This window comes from Cetorhinus maximus, chromosome 3 (genome assembly GCF_964194155.1).
Source record: "Cetorhinus maximus chromosome 3, sCetMax3.hap1.1, whole genome shotgun sequence".
Lineage (NCBI taxonomy): Eukaryota > Metazoa > Chordata > Chondrichthyes > Lamniformes > Cetorhinidae > Cetorhinus > Cetorhinus maximus.
Genome location: NC_135881.1, coordinates 121,082,180 through 121,091,645, shown reverse-complemented (window position 1 = coordinate 121,091,645; position 9,466 = coordinate 121,082,180). Strand labels below are relative to the sequence as shown.

At 49.3% G+C, this 9,466-nt stretch overlaps 1 pseudogene; it reads left to right on the top strand.

The window, feature by feature from the left end:
- The first annotated feature begins 6,572 nt into the window (after positions 1-6,572).
- Positions 6,573-6,751, top strand: LOC144679240 (U2 spliceosomal RNA; annotated as a pseudogene).
- Positions 6,752-9,466: the final 2,715 nt, after the last annotated feature.

Genomic DNA, 9,466 nt, shown 5'->3' with positions numbered 1-9,466 from the left:
TTTAAGACAGAGATGAGGAGAATTTTTTTCCCTCAGAAGTTAGTGAGTCTTTGGAATGCTTCTTCAAAAGGTGGTGGAAGCAGAGTCTTTGAATATTCTTAAGGCAGAGCTAGATAGATTCTTGATTAATAAGGGGGTGAAATGTTATCGGGGGTAGGCAGGAATGTGGGGTTGAGGTTACAATTAGATCAATTGAATGGCAGGACAGGCTTGAGGGGCCGAGTGGCCTAATCCTGCTCCTAATTCATATGTTTGTATGTGAGTCTTTCATTTTACACAATTAGAACCATATTTTTATTAACTTTTATGCTCTAGAAAGAAATAAACTGGTTGCCTGTTTGCATTGCTAATAATTGCTTTAAAGTTTGCACGGTAACATTTTGTTACCAGTTTATCAAGATTCAACACAAAAGGAACTTTGATAGGGTGAAAAAATAATTCAGAGCTAACTTCACGAACTAAAACACTGTACCATACCAATTCCTTCTGCATTACTACAACTGACAGGGCCATTTTCTTTAAATCTGCATTATTGCATAGTGAACATTTTGGAAAAGTATTTTTCATCCTATCTTTCCTGTAGCAAATGCAACTGTATTCACCTAAATGGGTCAGTTATGGACCTGAAAATGTTACTGAAGTGAAGTATTGAATGGGCTCCAACTGAGTAAGATGGGTCAGTGATGTTTTGAGTGCAGTACAACATTAAAGCAGCATAAGTTTCCTGACTCAATCAAAATTGCTGGAGGGAGCAAACAAAGTATGAGTGCTAATGTGCTCAAATTGTGCGAGTATTTAATTAGGCAAGTTGGCCACTTAAGGGGAACACACTGCATATTGCTGATGTAATGTGTTTGTGGAGAAGCTGCAGCAATAAAACATGAGTTCTCATTTAAAGGTAGGCAGGTTGATTTCATTTTTCATATATCTAGGTTTTGGCCACTAAGGAGATGTTACTTAGTGCTCCATTAGCACTGGACTTGACAGAGAAAGATCAGCAAGGACAGGAAAGGTTTGATCATAATTAGAATATGAGGGTAGGTTTACCTCAATAGGTGCCCATTGGCCACTTACTAACCAAGGGAACCGGAGGTGAACTGTACCTGAAAGGAAGCAGTTGTCCCCTTTTCCCTTGGGTTTAGGGAAATTCTAGATCGTTTCTCGGCCTCTTGGCTAAGATCAAGTGTTGCAGGAGCGACACCATGGTCCTGCCATGGCAAGGTCGGGATGGAAGGGCGAAAACCAATCGCAATCCGAATTCATACCGTGGGTTACCTATCACCGTCCGAGTCACGGTGAACCACAGCGACGAAGGAGGATCACCTATGGATCGGGGCTTCTTCACCAGGAGGATCCTGTTGAAGGCGTGCGGCTTCCAAGCTACGGAGATCTTCACCCTGCACGACTCCCGCAAAGGCGGTTATTTCGACGTGACGTTCAAGCAAGTGGCAGACTGCGTCCGGCTCCTGAGGGTGTTCGAGGAGAAGAGAGACCTGCCGGAGATGAAGATCCTGACGGCGGAGCCGCACTTTTCTCTGCCGTTGCAACGGGAACGTGAGGTGATGGTGCATGTGTACAACCCCTTCGTCCCTGTCGCCGACGTGGTCACCTTCCTCACCAGGTACTTCGATAAGGTGGGGAGCGGCACTGAGATTCGAGACGACTTGGGGATCTGGACAGGCAAACGCCTGTTTAAGGTCACGCTAAAGACCGATGGTAAGGGAGCCATTTTCCACCCTCCTTCCAGTTTCGCAATCGGGGGAAACCGTGGCTACCTGGTCTACGCTGGGCAACCCAAGCATTGCCGCTCATGCGGCAAGGCTGGTCATGTGGCGGCCAACTGCAGCGCCTCCCTCTGCAAGATCTGCAAACAGGAAGGGCACCAGACAAAAGACTGCAAACAGGCCAAGTGCTGCAACCTGTGTGGCGAGGCAAGTCACCTCTACAGGACCTGCCCCAAACGCTGCCGTACTTACGCACAGGCAGCCAAAGCCGACCATGGGGAAGCAGAAGAAATGTTCCGTGTCACTCCAACCACCAAGGCCCCCAGGGAGCTCAACGGGACAAAGGAGGACACAGAGAGAGACAAGGTGGAGAAAGAGATTGAGGCAACAGAGAGCCAATCAACAGCACTACCCCCTGAACCTTCCAGTCCTCAGGACAGCGAATCAATGGAGGAGGAGGCAGCAGTGGAAAAGCAGCAGGGGGAGTGGCGGACGGTGAAGAACAAGAAAAGTAAGAGGGAGCGAAGAAGAAGCAAAGGCGTTTCCCAGAGAAGCGGCAAGAGGCGTCTCCCATCCGACACGGATGACAAGGGCAGCAGCTCTTCGGATGAGGAAGTGCCAGAGCGGCACCGACAGAAGAGGCGGCAAAGCTCCAGGGCGTTGGAGGACGAGACACCCGAGCTCCAGAAAATTGGAGACAACAAGGAGACCAGCGCACCCCAACTTGGCCTGCAACCTGAGGAGGCCAGTGCACCACAGCCCCTGGAATCTGGGAGCAGTGAGGCAATCATCGCACCCCAGCTCCAGGAAGCCGGGAACAGCAACCCCCCAGAGGGGGTGAGTTTTGGAGAAGCTTCTCCAGCAAAGGTCATCTCAAAATCCGCTCACTACGTGAACCTCCAGATGCCACCGGAGCAGAACACGGCCAAGGAGATCTACCTCAGCCCATCCAAAGTGAAGGAATTTGAGCTCACTACGGGTATGAAGGAGCAGACTAAAGGTCTGGGACTCTCAGAGACAGTGGGTTTGGTAGGAGAATAAATGCTTTAATATGGGTTTAAAGATTGTATCCATAAATGTGCGTAGCATTAAATCTACTACGCGATGTGTTGCGACCTTGGACTACCTAGCCAAGGTCAAAGCTGACCTGTTGTTTCTGCAGGAGTGTGCGATACCGCACCTCAGCTCCTACAGGCAATGGTCACGATGGTGGTCCCACGGGCCATCGTTCTGGTCGGGCGGAAACGACTCTCGTTCCTCCGGCCTGGGTATTCTGCTGCGGGGAGGCAACTTCACCGTCTCCGAGGTCAAGGAGGTGGTGGGCGGGCGACTCCTGGTAGCAGACGTAATGTACAAGAACGCTCCACTCCGGTTAATTAACGTGTACGGCCCGGCACAAGGGGCTGAGCGGCTGGAGGTTTTTCAGCAGCTCCCACTGCTGCTGGCGACCTCCAGGCCGGTCATTCTGGGCGGGGACTTCAACTGCATCATCGATGCGGCTGGACGATCCAGCAGGGCCGGAAGCAGATTGGACGCTACGTCCAGATCCCTGATGGAAACAGTTAAGGATGCCAAGCTGCACGACGTCTTCAGCAACCCTGCAGACGGAGCGCAGCGTAGATACACCTGGTCGCGGCCAGACGGGTCCATTCGTTCCAGGATAGACTTCCTGTTTGTGTCCCGTGCATTCACAGTCAGATCCACCGACGTCAAGCCGGTGTTCTTCTCTGACCACTGCCTCCTACTGGCGGACTGCCACTTGGAGGAAGACCTGAGGGTGGGCAGGGGGGCATGGAAGCTAAATGTGCAACTGCTGACCCCAGAGAACATTGAGGAGCTCAAGAGGGATTACAAAGGTTGGAGAACCGTGAAACCCCTCTTTGAGTCCCTGACACACTGGTGGGAAGTGATCAAGGGAAGCATCAAGAGGTTTTTCATCCTCAAAGGCACCCAGAAAGCTAGAAAGGAACAGAGGGAAATGTCCCGACTCCAGGAAAAGATGCAGAATCTGCTCCGGCTGCAGTCGATGGGGGTCGATGTCAAGGAGGAGCTCCAAGAGGTGAAGGGCCAGCAAGCCTCGCACTTTGCCTCGGAGGCCTCCAAGATCATCTTCCGTTCCAGAGTCCGCTCCGTGGAGCAGGATGAGACGTGCTCACGTTTCTTCTTCCAAAAGGTACACAGAGAGCGCTCTGTGATCAGCAGCCTGAAGGAAGAAGACGGCTCAGTAAAGTCATCACGGTCCGACATTCTGAGGATCAGCAAATCCTTTTATGCCGGACTGTATGACGTGAAGCCCACGGACAGCACGGCCTCCCAGTCCTTCCTGTCCTCTATCACGGAGGTCCTAGACCACAGTACGCGGGAGAGCCTAGACAAACCGCTAACTCCTGACGAACTGACTAAGGCCCTCGAGTCCTTCGAGAAGAGTAAAACCCCCGGAAGCGACGGCCTGCCGGCGGAGTTGTATTCGGCTCTGTGGGACTTGATCGGCCCAGACCTGCTAGAAGTGTACGAGAGTATGCTCCTGGCCGGCAGCATGTCAGAATCCATGAGGAAAGGCATCATCACCCTCATCTACAAGCACAAGGGGGAAAGGGAGGAAATTAGAAATTGGCGACCCATTTCACTGTTGAATATGGACTATAAGATTCTGTCCAAGGTCATCGCCAACCGGGTCAAATCCGCTCTGGAATTGGTGATTCACCCTGACCAGACCTGCTCTGTGCCAGGCAGGAAGATCTCTGACAGCCTGGCGCTGCTCAGGGATACGATTGCCTATGTACAGGACAGGGGTGTGGATACCTGCCTCATCAGCTTGGATCAGGAGAAGGCCTTTGACAGAATATCGCACACCTACATGGGGGATGTGCTCTCCAAAATGGGCTTTGGGGAGGGAATTCGAAATTGGATCCAACTGCTCTACACTAACATCAGTAGCGCAGTCTCAATCAATGGGTGGGAAACAGATAGCTTTCCGATTAAATCTGGAGTCAGGCAGGGCTGCCCTCTCTCGCCTGTCCTTTTTGTGTGCTGCATAGAACCCTTTGCCGAGTCCATCAGGAAGGATCCGGGCATAAGAGGAGTGACGATCCCAGGCAGTGGAGGCACTCAGGTAAAAGCCTCCCTGTACATGGACGACGTCGTCGTCTTCTGCTCGGATCCGCTGTCGGTGCGCAGACTGATGCACGTCTGCGACCAGTTCGAACTGGCCTCGGGAGCCAAGGTAAATCGTGGGAAGAGCGAGGCCATGTTCTTTGGGAACTGGGCTGACCGATCCTTTGTCCCCTTCACTGTCAGGGCTGACGGCCTGAAGGTGCTGGGGATATGGTTCGGAGGGACCGGGGCATGCGTTAGAAACTGGAAGGAGCGAGTGGCTATGGTGAAAAGGAAACTGGGCATGTGGGAGCGACGCTCCCTCTCCATTGCGGGTAAGAACCTGGTCATCAGGTGTGAGGTACTCTCGCTGTTGCTGTACGTGGCGCAGGTCTGGCCCATTCCCCACTCCTGCGCGATGGCGATCACTCGAGCCATCTTCCGCTTTATCTGGAGGTCGAAAATGGATCGTGTCTGCAGGGACGCGATGTACAAGCCTCTAGATAAAGGGGGAAAAAACGTGCCCAACATCGCCCTCATCCTGATGGCCACCTTTGTGTGCGGCTGCATCAAGCGGTGCGTAGACCCTCAGTACGCAAACACCAAGTGTCACTACGTGCTGAGGTTCTACCTGTCCCCGGTGTTGCGAAGGATGGGTCTGGCCACGCTGCCGCGGAACGCTCCAAGTAGTTGGACCGTGCCGTACCACCTGTCCCTGGTGGAAAAATTTATGCAGAAAAACACCTTTGACCACAAGTCCATCAGGCAGTGGTCAGCACGTAACGTCCTAGAGGCCCTGAGGGATAAGGAGAGGGTGGACCCTGTGGGATGGTTCCCCGAGCAGACTGTCAAAGTCATTTGGCAGAATGCCTCATCGCCAGAACTTTCCAACAAGCACCAAGACGTAGCTTGGCTGGTGGTGAGAAAGGCCCTCCCCGTCAGATCCTTCCTACACGCCAGGAGTCTCACCCCCTCTGCACGATGCCCTCGAGGTGGCTGTGGTGGGGAAGAGACCGTTGTTCACCTCCTTGTGGATTGTGCCTTTGCAAAGAAAGTCTGGAGAGAGATGCAGTGGTTGCTGTCGAGGTTCATCCCGAGCAGTTCTGTGACACAGGACTCTGTGCTCTACGGGCTGTTCCCAGGGACACACACCGAGACAAACATCAACTGCAGCTGGAGGATCATCAACTCGGTGAAAGACGCGCTTTGGTCTGCCCGAAACTTGTTGGTCTTCCAGCACAAAGAGTTGTCCCCGACCGATTGTTGCGGACTGGCACAATCCAAAGTCCAGGACTACGTGCTGAGGGACGCACTAAAGCTTGGGGCAGCTGCCGCAAAGGCGCAATGGGGAAGGGTCGCTGTCTAAGACCTTTCTACCACAGCGCACCGAGAGACTGGGAACTGTTTAGAGCCCCTCGGGCTGTACAGATCAAAATGAAAGGCTGTAAATGACTGTAATATTGTTTGTACTGATGCACCTGGTGATACATTTTGTAAAAGTTTAACCTGGATTGTACCCTTGTAATGTTGTTTTTGAAATGGTTTTGAATGTGATTGAAGATTTTTATGAATAAAGTATATTTTTACAAAAAAAAAGTATCTGTTCTTATCAGTTTAATGATTGTAAATGATTGTAATATTGTTTGTACTGATGCACCTGGTGATACATTTGTAAAAGTTTAACCTGGATTGTACCCTTGTAATGTTGTTTTTGAAATGGTTTTGAATGTGATTGAAGATTTTTATGAATAAAGTATATTTTTACAAAAAAAAAAAAAAAATCTGTTCTTATCAGTTTAATATCTGATACGTCCCTTATCTGGGGACCATATATTAAATTGATTTTTGGAGCAGGGAGATGGAATAGGGGCTTGCTCCGTCCACTCCACGCATCGACCCGGTATTGCAGTATTTCTGGGAATGGTGCACCACCCCTTTCCAGGGGATTTTCAATGCTAAAAATAGATTTCTTACAAACATCTGCTTTCTTTTCTACGGGCTGTTCCCAGGGACACACACCGAGACAAACATCAACTGCAGCTGGAGGATCATCAACTCGGTGAAAGACGCGCTTTGGTCTGCCCGAAACTTGTTGGTCTTCCAGCACAAAGAGTTGTCCCCGACCGATTGTTGCGGACTGGCACAATCCAAAGTCCAGGACTACGTGCTGAGGGACGCACTAAAGCTTGGGGCAGCTGCCGCAAAGGCGCAATGGGGAAGGGTCGCTGTCTAAGACCTTTCTACCACAGCGCACCGAGAGACTGGGAACTGTTTAGAGCCCCTCGGGCTGTACAGATCAAAATGAAAGGCTGTAAATGACTGTAATATTGTTTGTACTGATGCACCTGGTGATACATTTTGTAAAAGTTTAACCTGGATTGTACCCTTGTAATGTTGTTTTTGAAATGGTTTTGAATGTGATTGAAGATTTTTATGAATAAAGTATATTTTTTTAGGGAAATTCTAGGCTCAAGCCGATCTCTTGGTTTGGCCTGTAACTGCCCTGATCCTCTGACAATTGTGAAGAGTGTAAGAAAGATTTCAGTGCTTGTTTTAAAATCTTTATAACTCCCACAGACTCTTTTGTTAATGCAGGGGAATAGGAGCAGGCCAATTTCTTTCAGGTACGCCAGTGGTCAAATCAATCAGAAAATGAAGTGTGAAACTCGGAACACCACTTCCCAGCTCACTATATTTGCTCAGGACCCCTAGAAGCAGTTCAGTGGAGGTGGAGACCTGATGTAATGGGTCCCCAGTGGCTGTCTGGTATTCTTTCTTTACTTTGCTTGACACACTTAGTGCTTTGGATGGGTAAGAGTTAGCACACTATGGCCTTTGGTTCCTTAAGGCTGTGCCTTCTTTCCCTGAGTCCTTGCAGAAATGTTTCCAGGCTCATACAAATTGAATTAGGTTTTCGCACTCAGGAATGCCCAAATTGAAAGTAATTTAGCGAATAATCAGCTAGTTTTGCCTTCTTAGCATTATTTCAGGTGTTTAATTGACTTCTGACTGCAGCTTACCTCTGATTTATAGGGTTTACTGCTGTTTCCCTTTCATTGGCTGACTGATTGTTTAGAATAGAATTCCAATGGTTTTGTTCACAAACTAAAACCAATATTGTGGGTGAAGCAGCAGGAGTAAATTCTTCCTGAAACTTCTAGTAGGCCACAGCTTTCCCACAATTAGCAGGTAACAGCAATTTTCAGCTATATGGTCTAATAATTACTGCTCTGAGACAGTTAAAGTCCTTTTCTTAATCTTTATTTATAATGTTTTATGTTACGATTATAATATGCTCACCTGCTATGAGCAGATAGTAAATTCTGTGGAAATAGAGGACATGTGAGTTTTGCAGTTTTTCAAACATTGAGTGTCATTTCATTTCTTTGGTTCTTATCAGTTATGGGTTGAGTATTTCTTCCATGTGTGCTCTTATCTGACTGAGGTAAAATTGTGCTCACATTTCAGTGCAAATTAATTCACATAATTCCAGATGTAAAATCTCCTATGAATCAGTGCAATCAATGTACATAATTGATTTGTAACTGGAATAGCGCCAATGGGGCCCCTAGCTGTTAGGGTGGGTTATATAAAAGTTGCAAAATAGAAGTGTCTCTGTCAGAGTGAGGCTGGTAACTACAAGGTAAACAGCACTTGTCTCTCTGTTCTGCAAACCTTTGCAGTAATTAATTTAAACCTCTCTGTAGACAGTCTGAAGTACGTCTGACATTTCCCTCTCTGCAGATGGCTGGTAGCGAGAAGGATGCCTTTAAGGCCTTTAGTTTTGCAGAGGAAGGCTTCCAGGCCCCGAGCTTGAAGAAGAAATAGGGACATGCAGGGAAAGGAGCAGGGGGGCAGGGCCGGGGTTGGTTGGGGGGGCGCTGCTGTTCACCTTACCAGTGCAGAGAGATAGCATGTGAGGCAGGGCTGCATGAATCCACTCAGGATCTCTATCCTGGGATGCAGATAGCAGTATTCCTGATTTGTGAACAGATGGCTTTAAGAATCAATGAGGCACCGGCCCATGGCTCATCAGACTGGCATGCTTCCACCACACCTCAAGTAGCTGCACTATCCACGGCAGCTGGTAGACAGTATGGGGTTGGGGCAGCTGGTAGAAGAGCTCAACTGGGCATGGCAACCAATCAAGGTGCCCTGAGACAGGAAGCTTAATTTTGTGCCTGTCTCTCCTACTGTTGTAGTGTGCCCTTGTCACCTATTTGTATTAGAGTTGATCTGCAGACAACTTTCTAAGTGGAAACAACGGGCAGAATTTTTACCTCGCCGGGCGAGCGTGGTGGACAATACCGGGAGTGGCCGCCTGACAGACGCTGCCCCCGACTGGTACCTGACCGCGATTTCACACTGGCTGGCCAATTAACGGCCAGCCAGCATGAATTGTGTGCTGATACGCTCAGCATTGCTTGGCGGGGGTGGGGTGGGGGTGGTGTGGCAGTCAGCGCAGGCGTGGGGGAGCGTGCAGTGAAAGTTCCCTGAAGGCACAGAGCTGCTTCAGGGAGCTGAAGATTTCTAACATTGAAAATAAAGATTTTAAAATTAAGGTAAAAATGTCCCCTCATGTGATTCTGTCACATGAGCAGGGGCATGTTAAAAATGAGATTTAAAATTTTTTATTTTATTTTTAGCCA